Source organism: Haliotis cracherodii, unplaced genomic scaffold, assembly GCF_022045235.1.
Source record: "Haliotis cracherodii isolate W230 unplaced genomic scaffold, xgHalCrac1.p SCAF_11, whole genome shotgun sequence".
Lineage (NCBI taxonomy): Eukaryota > Metazoa > Mollusca > Gastropoda > Lepetellida > Haliotidae > Haliotis > Haliotis cracherodii.
The window spans coordinates 5,028,053-5,040,084 of record NW_027266266.1 but is presented as its reverse complement, the minus strand read 5'-3'; the positions used below and the strand labels follow the sequence as shown (position 1 = coordinate 5,040,084).

General features: G+C 39.7%; 1 protein-coding gene across 1 annotated transcript in view; it reads left to right on the top strand.

Annotated features, from left to right (window-relative positions):
* Window positions 1–6,618: 6,618 nt before the first annotated feature.
* LOC139456135 (argininosuccinate lyase-like) overlaps window positions 6,619–12,032 on the top strand; it is a 35,189-nt gene continuing 29,775 nt past the window's right edge. The window contains exon 1 of the mRNA XM_071237671.1: window positions 6,619–6,930. The gene's annotated coding sequence lies outside the window, so the exon portion shown is untranslated. The remainder of the gene's footprint in view (window positions 6,931–12,032) is intronic.

Here is a 12,032-nt window from a genome sequence, read left to right as displayed (position 1 = left end):
TTAATAAATAAACAGATTTTACAATAGCAAGGTTTGTATCAGTAGATGTTGCAGCATTTCTGAATAATACTGAATCAAGTCATATCCTTTTATGTAGTAGTACTTATTGTTACGAAGATTGCAGTAGTTACGACATGAAAAGAAGTAATGTGGAGGATCCTCATAATGGCATCCACAGGAGCAGGTTGTAGACTCATAAAAATGTGTGTGATATTTGTGCGCGTTTAAATGCGGTGGGGATGTATAATTTGACAAAAACGGGTGCCATAATCTAATTTTAAGCCATTTTTAAAAAAAACACCAAAACAGTTCTGTTATGGTGAAATTTTTAGTGAAACCACATGCAAGACTGTCAATGAGGCTATAGGCAACGTTCAAATGGCGACAATCTTGATTTTAAGACGACCTTGTTTCCTATACATAATTATACCACTCCTCAAACTATATTCAACACATTGCTACATTGGTTTCACCACAGTAGTTAAAGTCTAAGAGCCGCATCACGAGGGGACTTCCTCCCACATGAAACTTACACGCCGTAATTTAACTAAAAATCGATTCAAATTGGAGCTAACTAAAAAAAATACCATCAACTAGCATCGCTCTGATTATGATTATTTTGTTTGTTAGTTTGCTTCTTGTTTAACGCCGCACTCGGCAATATTCCAGACGTTCCAGTCACTGACATCATGAGCATTGGTCTACGCAATTGAAATACGATTATATGCATGATTGATTATATATACGCCATACCCGTGCTTGAGGTTTCACGACAGCCGTAAACTTCAAAGACCTGCACCACTTCGGATTTTCCCCCCATATTGTAAAAAAGATAATCTACCATGATAACATGTTGATTTGGTTGTTTAAAGTAAAATTAATAATGGTTGACATATCGTGTCTGTGACTTTTTGGTTTGAAACCCAATAATAATAATAATAATTTCTTTATCACCCATTATTTCTTAATCCTGTTCAGCTCTGCTTTAGAAAAATGCACCGATCATGACCACCGTCTTTGAAAACCACAATTGTCGAATGACGTCAACAATCATCAGCTATGACGTCGTTGCTAGTGTGACGTCATTACGACCTTACGTCACAAGGAAATTCGAGTGACTTCAACAATGCCGTCCTGATTGATGACAATACACCGGGGCGCGTGAAGTGATATTTGCACTAGTGCACATACGATTTTTATTACCTCGGTTATTTCTAACCCTATGGGTAATAAACTAGTATATTACTCACATTCGCACGTTTGAATTTGAAGTCAGTTGAAGCCATATGACGTCACAGTACTTCAATTGTTGAGAAAAATGCGATATGGCATTATGTTCGTTGATTCATTGACACCTTGTCAATCATCAGGTGGAGATATTCATGTAGGCCACCATTATTGACACTGGTCCGTGTGATGTTGGTCCGTGTGGTATGCCGAAATACCACATATTTGTACAGTGTTATGGAGACGACCGGCCCTGCGTGTTAGTGAAACTACAATATACAAACAAACTCACAGATCGCATTTACAGATGACATGTCGCGTCATTTCCATTCCCCATTAGAGAGGGACATTCTGTGACCCTAATGCACAGTTATCATAATTTGTTAATCATATACTAGTAGGCCTTATCATCTACATTACTATGAATTTATTTGATCAGAGCTACTTTTTTAGCCCTTGTTTGTATTAGGTCGATAGGGTAGCTTCAGACCTCTCTAGCCTCGGCTTTCCAGCCTGGATACAATGTGTGAACCCAATTTCTGGCACTCCCGCCGAGATGTTGCTGGACTACTGCTAACAGCGGCGTAAAACCATACTCACTCAATTGTATGAATTTTAGATTGTTTCTGGTAAGAAAATACCAACTAAAGTGGTGTGACCATACTATGTTTTACTACCTACGAGGGAAAACATATCGAGGTTCATAAAAATCATATGCGCTCTAGGGTCATATCACGTCACGAGACAGCAGTGTCATATAATGTCCTCTATATAATATATGGTACGTTGATTTGGTTGGTTGGTTTGTTGTACGCACTCAGATATATTCCAGCTACATAATCGAGTCTGGACCAGACAATCCAGTGATTAATATCATGAGCATCGACCGACAAAATCGGGATCGATGACATGCATCAACAAAGTCAGCGAGCCTGACCACCCGATCCTGTTAGTCGCCTCTTAGGACAAGCATAGTCGCCTTTTACGACAAGCATGGGTTGCTGAAGACCTATTCTATCCCGGTTCTTCCCGGGTCATGTGGTACGTTGAGCACACCATTGTATCACCAACACCGAACAGCAAGTACAGCAAGTCGTAACAGCAGCGGAACGTCAATTTGTCGCATGACGTCAGCAATCTTCAGCTATGACGTCGTTCTAGTGTGACGTCATTCCGAACTTACGTCACAATAATTTTCGAATGACGTCAACAATGCCGTCCGGATGACAGAAATAATACACTGTTGTCTCATGACGTGATATGACCCAAGGGCACATATGGTTTTTATGAACCCTGATATGTTTGCCCTCGTGGGTAATAAATATAGAATACTAAACGAGCTCCCGTGTAATACCAATTTTATGAAACGAGTGAATAGTTCCGGTATCTGACGAGCGAAAGCGAGTCAGATACCACAACTATTCACAAGTTTCATAAAATTGGTTTTACACGAGAGCGAGTTTAGTATTTTATTTATTACTTGTCATTTATAATGTTTTTAGAATTATACTGTTGAGTGTAAATAGGCTGACACCTACACGATCCATGCATGACATAATCCAATTGAGTTTAACAGAATAACACTTCAAACACGTCAAAAGTTGAAACGTATGAATTTAATATCATACAATGGTCCACCTTTAGATTTCAGGCGTTCGTCCCACAAAATTATCGTAGTGCTAAGGCTATCACACCTCACATAATTTAACTTAGACTAACGACTGTCGTTGCGCTAGAGTACGATCGCCTTGTGGAACGGGGCCTTGCTGCTCAAAGTTTACAATGACGTCACAATACCCGATGACGTAATTTCTTGAATTTTGTTGCAAGATCCATCGGTGAAACAATGCCATGTGACGTCAGCCTAGCAACAAGGTTGCTGGGGTCATCGAGTGTACATAAGCTCCTCCCAGTAATCTATCATCTCCACACACAATGTCGTTGAATACGCCAAGGGATGTTGAGAGCTTTCAATATTTGTTCGTGAAACGTGTTCCGAGAGTACATAAGCACGCGTTTTGGTATTACACAATGTGTAATAAAGCTGTATGTTTATTAAACGGGTGATCTCTTCACGGGCAAGTAATAAATAAAAAATACTACACTCATTCTCGTTAGATATCATTTTTACGAAACGAGTGGACTATTTATGGTATCTGACCGAGCGAAAGCGATCTGAATCTCGGTCTTTCGCATCGACGGGTTCCCGGCTGTGCAATCAAAATAGTTCGGTTTCCTTGATCTATCATCGGAATTAATATCCTGTCTGTACCATTTTGGAAGAGGGAAATCCGAGTGCTCGCCGAATACGTTTATGTTAACTTATGACCCTACACTGAAGACGTGAAAATGAACAAACTCAAGTCTGCTTACACGTCAGTGACAGCTTGGAACGAAGGCCAAGGTCACACTCGGAATAAGAAAAGACAACCGTGATCTACTCGCAGCGTTTTACGGGAGAGGTCAATAGGGAATATTACGTTCACATTTGGGATGTTTGGGCAAAAATAAAAACGATGTCAGGTACACTTTTTTCGAATGAGTTGTATCGGATCTGTTCACTTTGAGTGATCTGGCCGTGCAGTCGTGTATGCTCATTCAGAAGCAATGTCACAAAATAAGCTTCGAATGGGAACACTGATGACACAGCCGGGGCATCCAACGTAAGTCTACATATGTGTCCAGATAGTTTCAAGTGGCTTCATTTCACGACCTCAACCTTGTACGACACACGTGTGACGTACGGAATTAGTATCTTACCACCCGTATCTTCACCACGTGGGTAATAAAAACGGTTATGTTTGATCCTAGCGAAATAGGATAATAGGACAATCGCAGATCGGGATTTCTCATACGTCAGTTGAAGTATTACACGGGTATTTGGGGTACCCGATCGACGTTTAATATCAAGACCATTTTATTATTTTCAATTTTACTCAGTTTCAATGTACGGATTTGTTTCCGTAATATTTGTCTGTATTGTAAACATATGCGAATATCTGCAAATTGTTTAAATTTAAGTTAAATGTATACTAGCAGGTTTTGTTGTCTCTAATGAGTACATTTTTACATGGGATGGACACGCCAGAGACCTATGATTGAGGGCTCGAATCCGGTTCGCCCCGATTATATTTCTAGGTTTGTCAGCACCATACCCGTGCTCGTGGGTTTCACCGAAGTGGTAAACGTCTAAGACCTGGATCACTTCGGGCTTTCCTGCTACATTAAGCTGACACGCCGTGATATAACTGGCCTGGAATACTGTTAAAAGCGGCGTTAAGCACAACTCACTCACTCACTGATACATTGGACTAGGGATTCAAACACCACTGCATGCACTCAGAACTTCAAATTCGATTATCCAGTTTTTCATGTAGGTATCATAACAGATTGGAGATATAATACTGGATAATCGAGGCTGTCAGAACCTCGAAACATTTCCCAACTAAATTATCACAATTGAGGCATTACACTTTGTGTGTGATACTGGGCACGAGGTTACATTCTCAGTTTGAACACGATAGTACACCTGAGAGAAAGATGGAATGGTGATTGTTAAAAATACATTTGGCCTACCTAAAGGAACAGAAGCGTACGTAAAATATAATATTATTTGAGGGTAACTTAATGATGTCATTCTGTTACGTACATTTGTGTTTGTTTGACAGTTGGTCATACATTTATGGATCTTTCTCTGTTATTTAACGGCACACTCATCAATATTGCATCTATTTGACAGCAATAATCGAGTCTGGGCCAGAATATTTTTTTGAAAAACGTTGCAGAGTCAACGCCAGACGTTACTAAATGAGGGGTTTGTAGCTGTGTATCAGCGACCGCTAATATCGAAATTGACATGTTACTCGAATCGGGCTTAGTTGGTGCACAGCAACCTATGCTAGTTGTACGAAGCTACTAAATGGATCGGGTAGTCGAGCTCGGTAACTTGGTTGATTGCGTGTAATCGTACCCCGACGGCGTGGATCGATGCTCATTATATCAGTCACTGGATAGTCTGGTCCAGACTCGATTATTTACAGACTGCCGTCATATAGCTGGAATATTGCTTAGTGCGGCGTAAAACAACAAACCAACCAACGTCCCAAGCTGAATTGAACTAAACCCATAAACCTCATTTTGTGAAATATTACATTAAACCTTAAATCAAGTCTAGCGTGTGTTGAGGAGGATGACAAACTTGAAGATGACAGAGCTGGCACAGCTAAGGGACGCAACTCTACATCTTTTACAGACTCCCTGTACAATAGAACCTATAAACATCATGTTACGAAAGAATATTTCTTTCATAATTTTTATTAAGAAAGATTTTACAAAAGAATTACATTCGTGGACGTTTTTGGTCAATGAATATATTGATGTCAAGATATTGTCATTTGTTGATGATGTCGTGCAGTTTATAGATTCAGGAACAACGTGACGGTGACGGCATTATTCCTCATGATCAGTTACCTTGAGAACATTCAAACTTAAATATTTTTTAATATGGATATCAATTGTTCATATGTCCGTTTATAGAGAGAGTAGTGAAAAAAATATACAAAGGACATCGTCGTTGGATATACTTTACTTTGGTGAATACTAATTCAGCTAATTGTTAATTACATGTATGTTGTCCACACATAATATATATGTGCATCTGTCTTAAGTGTTGTACTCTGGGCCACAGGGGGTACGGGTGTCCCAGTCGTCTAAGGCGCCGCGATTGGCTGTGCAGAGTTGCGTCCCTTGGGCACGACAGAAACCTATGATTGTGGGTTCGATTCCCGGTTCGGCCCGATTATGTTTCTAGGTTTGTCAGCACCATACCCGTGCTCGTGGGTTTCACCGAAGTGGTAAATGTCTGAGACCTGCATCACTTCGGACTTTCCTCCCACATTAAGCTGACACAACGCGATACAACTGGAATACTGTTAAAAGTGGCGTTGAACCCAACTCACTCACTCACTCACTCACTCTGGGCCACGGGGCCTTTTTAATTCTGAATAACGAATTATCATTATTATGTTACGAAAGAATATTTGAATATTTAAGATTGGAATGAAAAAATAACTTTTGATCTTATTTTTTTTTTATCAGAAGTGAGAAAAAGATAAAATCACATTAATTTAAATAGATGTTAGCCAAATACACTGAGATTCGATGATATGAGATTACTTAAACTGTTGAGAGAAAAGAACACGTTTAGAATATGACCCAAATGACTACCATTCAGCTTCAACACTTGTATCAGTTACACTACACAGAACAACAGTTAGCACATGCAGAAATAGAGCAGACTGTCAAGGAGGATACCTATTTAGGACGCGAAGCAAGTCTAGATTTATTCGCGCTTATTTACTTCCGGGTTACGATTCAAGGGCCTATGTCAAGGCCGTACGCGAGTGAGTTTGCAAACTTCAGACTGCAGTTTGGTTAAGTATCGAGTTTAAAAGTGCACGTTGTCATTGGCATATCTATCAAGACAGGTTTTGAGGCAGTGTCATCGACGGCAATTGACAAGTAACTGCACACCACAGCTGTCCAAGTGTAGGTGCCTAACGACTTTACCGTTGTTTACGTAGAATCTACTCGCCGTCGGGGTAGTCGGGTCGGGAAGACTGTATCTCGAGTTGACGCTAATCAACACTGACTGTTGCTGATCTTTCCTACGAAGGAGTTTGCAGACCCGAGAGATTCACAAAGGTGAGTACCGTATTTTTCTATTCATCAACTTGGAGCTGGATGTCCCCGAGGACCACAGTCGATGGAGATCAGAGGGGCTGTGGGAGCTTGTCTTGACTCAGACTCTCGGCTAGAGGTGATAGAGGTTAGTCAGGTCATTGGATATGATAAATACTGATGTGATGTATCTTCTAAAAAGTTAAGTGCATGATTACTAAAATCACAAAATCGCCCCCGTAGTATTGTTTCAGACAATTTCATTCAAATCGGATCTTTTAAGTACTATTTTATCGAGGATCTCACCCAAATTTCTTTTGATATCAAATATAGATCTATCAACTCGAGTTGATAAAGTGGAAAAGTTTTTCCACCACTAGCTACCACTAGGCTACCCCACTGCCTCTCCCCTGTCATGAGAAACATGATATTTCACCATACACATAATATCTTCTATTTATTACCCACATGGTTAATAAAAATCCTATGTTCGCTGGTGCAAATATCATTTCACTCACACCATTGTATTGTTCATGTCATCCAGATGGCATTGTGTGTGAAATACAAGAATTCTTACGCTCGTTTCATATAATTAGTATGACACACATACTCGATTCGTGTAATAATCTCTATGACTGCCATCATATTCTTGTATTTCCCAGCTGTCTGATATGTATTCATTATCAACATAGAGTACCGGGTAATATAATTCCAGTTATGACTTATACAACAGCAGCTGCTGAAAATGAGGATTAGGTAACAACAGCTCATGGTTATTAATTGTACATACTGTGTGTAGCAGGGCGTGGAGTCACCCTACAGATGACATCCTAACCACTTTGGTCATGTGGACAAGGTGTCCGACCTCGGGTCAGAAGGTCCATGGTTCTAATCCCATCGTGGGACTCGGAAATTTTATGGCCGCTACATTGGCGCCCAACGTCGGGCTGAGCACGTTCATATCAAATTTCAGCAAAATAAGTCTCAGTACCCTAATATGCGGCCCGGGACGTGCCTTCTGTTGACAGGGGAGAATGTAGCAGGGTGTGGAGTCATCCTACAGATGACATCTTTACCTTGTCAGCTTGCTGACGGGGTTAACATCTTTGGTCATGTGGACAAGGCGTCTGACCTCGGATCAGAAGGTCTGTGGTTCGAATTCCATCACGGTACTCGGACATTTAATGACCGCTACATGTGCATGTGAATATCCAAAAGCAACAAAAGCATGACTACCCAATACTTAAGTTCATACACATGTACATTATGTGAGGCTGGTTGAGGGTGAGCTAGGTGAGGTGAAATGGGGTTTATAGGGGCATCTGCGGTAGGAACTACCGCACTCTAGTGGGCGGAGCTTATATGAGTGATCTGACAAGTCAATATGACGTCATGATAACACACATTTTTCATTGGTTATTGTGTAAACGGGTAACGTCATGTAAACACCCACCCACGTCGACCATTTGACAACAAGGACATAAGTTTTAATGGTAATAAATATTTATCAAACGATTCCAAGACTTTTCAACACACGCGTACATCTTTGGTTTCAAAACCTACCTGCCATGTCATCTTCACATCTTCATAAAATGATACCGCGGAATGTCCACAATTTATCCAACACAGTCCAACACAGAAATTATAGATGTTCTAGTTCTGAGCTATTCTAGATCTCTGGACGATAACGAAATACGTTTGTCGTGATGGATATGAGCAGTGTAATTGAACAAAAAACATAACATGTGTTACGGCACCAATCGTTATCCTGTGGTTTACGGTATATCTGCAGTTTATAAACAGCATTTCCCACAATATATACGGCAATTGTTTGCCTTATGATCGTACTATATCAATAGGAATTTAAAAATACCAATAGTGTCATCGATAAAATGCATAATTATCAATAGCTGTAATAGTTGCAATTAGTTATAAATAATACATACATTATGTGAATATTGAACCTGAGTCTGTGTTGGTTAGCATGGACTACACCGACTTCATATTAGAGTTACCTCCCCTTTGGTTTGTGTAGGGACAGGAAGGAGAATGGCCATCTTTGAGATTGTCAGAAATACTTTATTCATTTCTATTAAGTTTATTGATATAATATTTATCAAGCATTTAAGTTTGTTTGCTGCTATTGCAGTACTATTGCTATAATGTGGGGTACTATTGCAATAGTGAAAATAGCCCCAATAGTGCCCCTACTACTGTAGTATCCCAGGTACATGCCAATCAGACCCATAAGTGAGTGAGTGAGTGGATGGGTAAGGTTTTATGCTGCTTTTAGCAATATTCCAGCAATATCACGGCAGGAAACACAAGAAATGTGTTCGGACCCATGAAGACCTTGGGTAGAATAGCTCTTCAGCAACTTACGGAATCGGGTTGTCAGGCTCACTGACTTGGTTGATGCATGTCATCGTATCTCAATTGCCTTGATCGTTGCTCATGGTATCAATGACTGGATTGTCTGGTCCAGACTCGATTATTTACAGGCCGCCGTCATATAGCTGGAATATTGCTGAGTGCGAGTTAAACAAAAAAACAAACAAACAAACAAATAACATGCCAATGGGGTCTACTGGACTTCTTGTCAAGTGTGTGGGAGTGGGCTACTTCCCAAGAGTGACCCCATCTCCAGAGGTCCAGATTAGCTTTTGGTGTTGTGGGTATTTTACCCATGCATTTTATAATCATTGGGTATCAGTAATTCTATCTGGGTATTCAAATTTCTGTTACCCACTAGTTTTTTCACATGTGGGTATTTAAGTTAAATATTTCAAAACATTATTCATCTAGTCCCTGCAAACTGGTGTCGTGTGGGTTCGAGATCTTTATAAGATGATACTTCCACAAGAAAGTGTGATGGCAAATGATCATGATGTAACTGTCATCGTGGAGATTGGCAAGCTTGACGGAATGTCCGTTTATAATTTCAAAATAAGTTGCTGATTTGCTAATCGAATACGCAGGGTTACTTCACAATATTTTGATGATACGCACAAGTTTTATTTTTGTAGCGTATCTGTAATGTTCGTTGCGTATTTGATACGCTTGGATTTTATTTTACTGCGTGTTTCTGCATTTCTGATGCGTATTTTACGCATATACGCAGCTTATCTGGAGCACTGCATTTCTGTCATAAAACATTCCCGCAGCCAAGCTATCGGTCATGTCAACAAGTAAGCAACGATAACAATGATTACACACATATACCTCTTAGACTATTTGTCAGGGAACTGTTAATACTAATTAATGTGCAATAATGTTTATTCAAACATAATGGCCTCTTCATGTTTGATGGTCCTTTTTATCCCCCGCTATGAAGTGGAAGGGGGATATGGGAATGGGTGCCGTCCTTCCATCCTTCCGTCTGTCACATTTCGTTTCCAGAGCAGATGTTGAAAACCGTACCATATTTCTTAACCAAACGTGGCACATAGATAGGTCTAGTGGTGAACTGGTGCCTTTTGATAGGATGGGATTTTTAGAAAAATCATTTTTTGAGTTTTCATGGCAACAACTTTGAATTAGACTGAAAATGGTGGTAGTCCTCGTTTCCGGAGCAGACCCTGAAAAATGTACCATATTTCTTCACTAAACTTCGCGCATAGTGTCATCTCGCAGTATTGAATACATTTCCTTTCTTGTTGGTAAGTTCTGCATTGCTTGTGTGTATGTTCCTCCAAAAGTTTCATGGACACGGATCATAAACTGCAGATGGCAAAACAACACCAGTAATAACTTTTTTTAGTGCTGCAATTATGCCATTTACAAAAAGGCCCAGTGAACATAGTTCACAGGAGCTAATGCATTGCACACAACCGGACATGTCATATTGGCGGGGGATTTCATGCATGTTATCAGTGACATGAGTCACCCGGACCTAGCCATCACATTTATAGTTATGACTTTATTAACATGAAATAGGAAATTTAATCCCATTTGGAGTTTTTAGTAACATCGGCTACAGCTGTTTGCAAGGATAATCGACCTCTGAGCAGGTCTAGATAAATAACTGTATACATTATATATGTGGATTTCATGCACTTTCAAAACATGTTATCAACGTTCACTTGAAGACGATTTATCTGTGTTATTCATAGAAGGCAAGACCTTTTGTGGGAGGGTTCAGATTTTTTGCCCAAAATTTCCTGTCAGAAGCTTTAAAAAATTCAGATGAAAACAATCCAATTTTATATATCGTAACTATGGAAGTTTGACGTCTGCCTAAATGTTGCAATGGTAAGGCAGAGCTACAGATAAGCATCATATTTGCGTAAAATACCCCCCAAAAATATTGAAAACCAAATTACTTTCAATCAACTTGTGTACAGAAACGCATGCATTAAATGAAAAACTCAAATATAAAAAAACAGCACATGGAAATACCCAATGAAGCTTTTTCAGCATACGTACAAAGTAGCTAATTTCCGAAACACAATTACGGGCTAATTTACATTCCGAGTCAAGCCTATATATTTAGAACAGTTATATACATCTGAAACATTATTTCCTTTTTTTTAAATCTTAAAATGTTCACTAATTTTGGAAAAAAAACCAACAGAGTGATGAATATATGAGTGAAAAAAATGTTGGTCACCAAATGAAAAATGTAATAACCTAATTAAAATAGAAAGCCTAGAGTAAAATCTCAATAGCTCAAACAGTTATCTGGAGCTGTGGTAAGGACTGTTGCACTTTTCAAAACTGTTGTGTTTGATGTTACCTCCTCTCGATCACCCTAGTGGTTAAAGCATTCGCTCGTCATGCTGAAGACCCGGGTTCGATTCCCGACATGGGTACAATGTGTGAAGCCCATTTCTGGTGTCCTCCGCTGTGATATTGCTGGAATATTGCTAAAAGCAGCGTAAATCATACTCACTCACTCACTCCTCTTGATCACTGTTGTTTTCACCTAAATATGTGCACAGATTTTGTCGACAAATACATGATCAGTTGGCCGGTAGATGTGTTGGGGAGATAGTTTTGCCTTCTTGGGCTTTTTGAAAACATGAATTGTTTCCACTGAGGTGTTTCCATTAGCTGCCAAGATTGTTCCTGTAAGTGTGTTATAATTTCAAACTGATTTTCACATGAGATGTCGTTTGAACTCACAC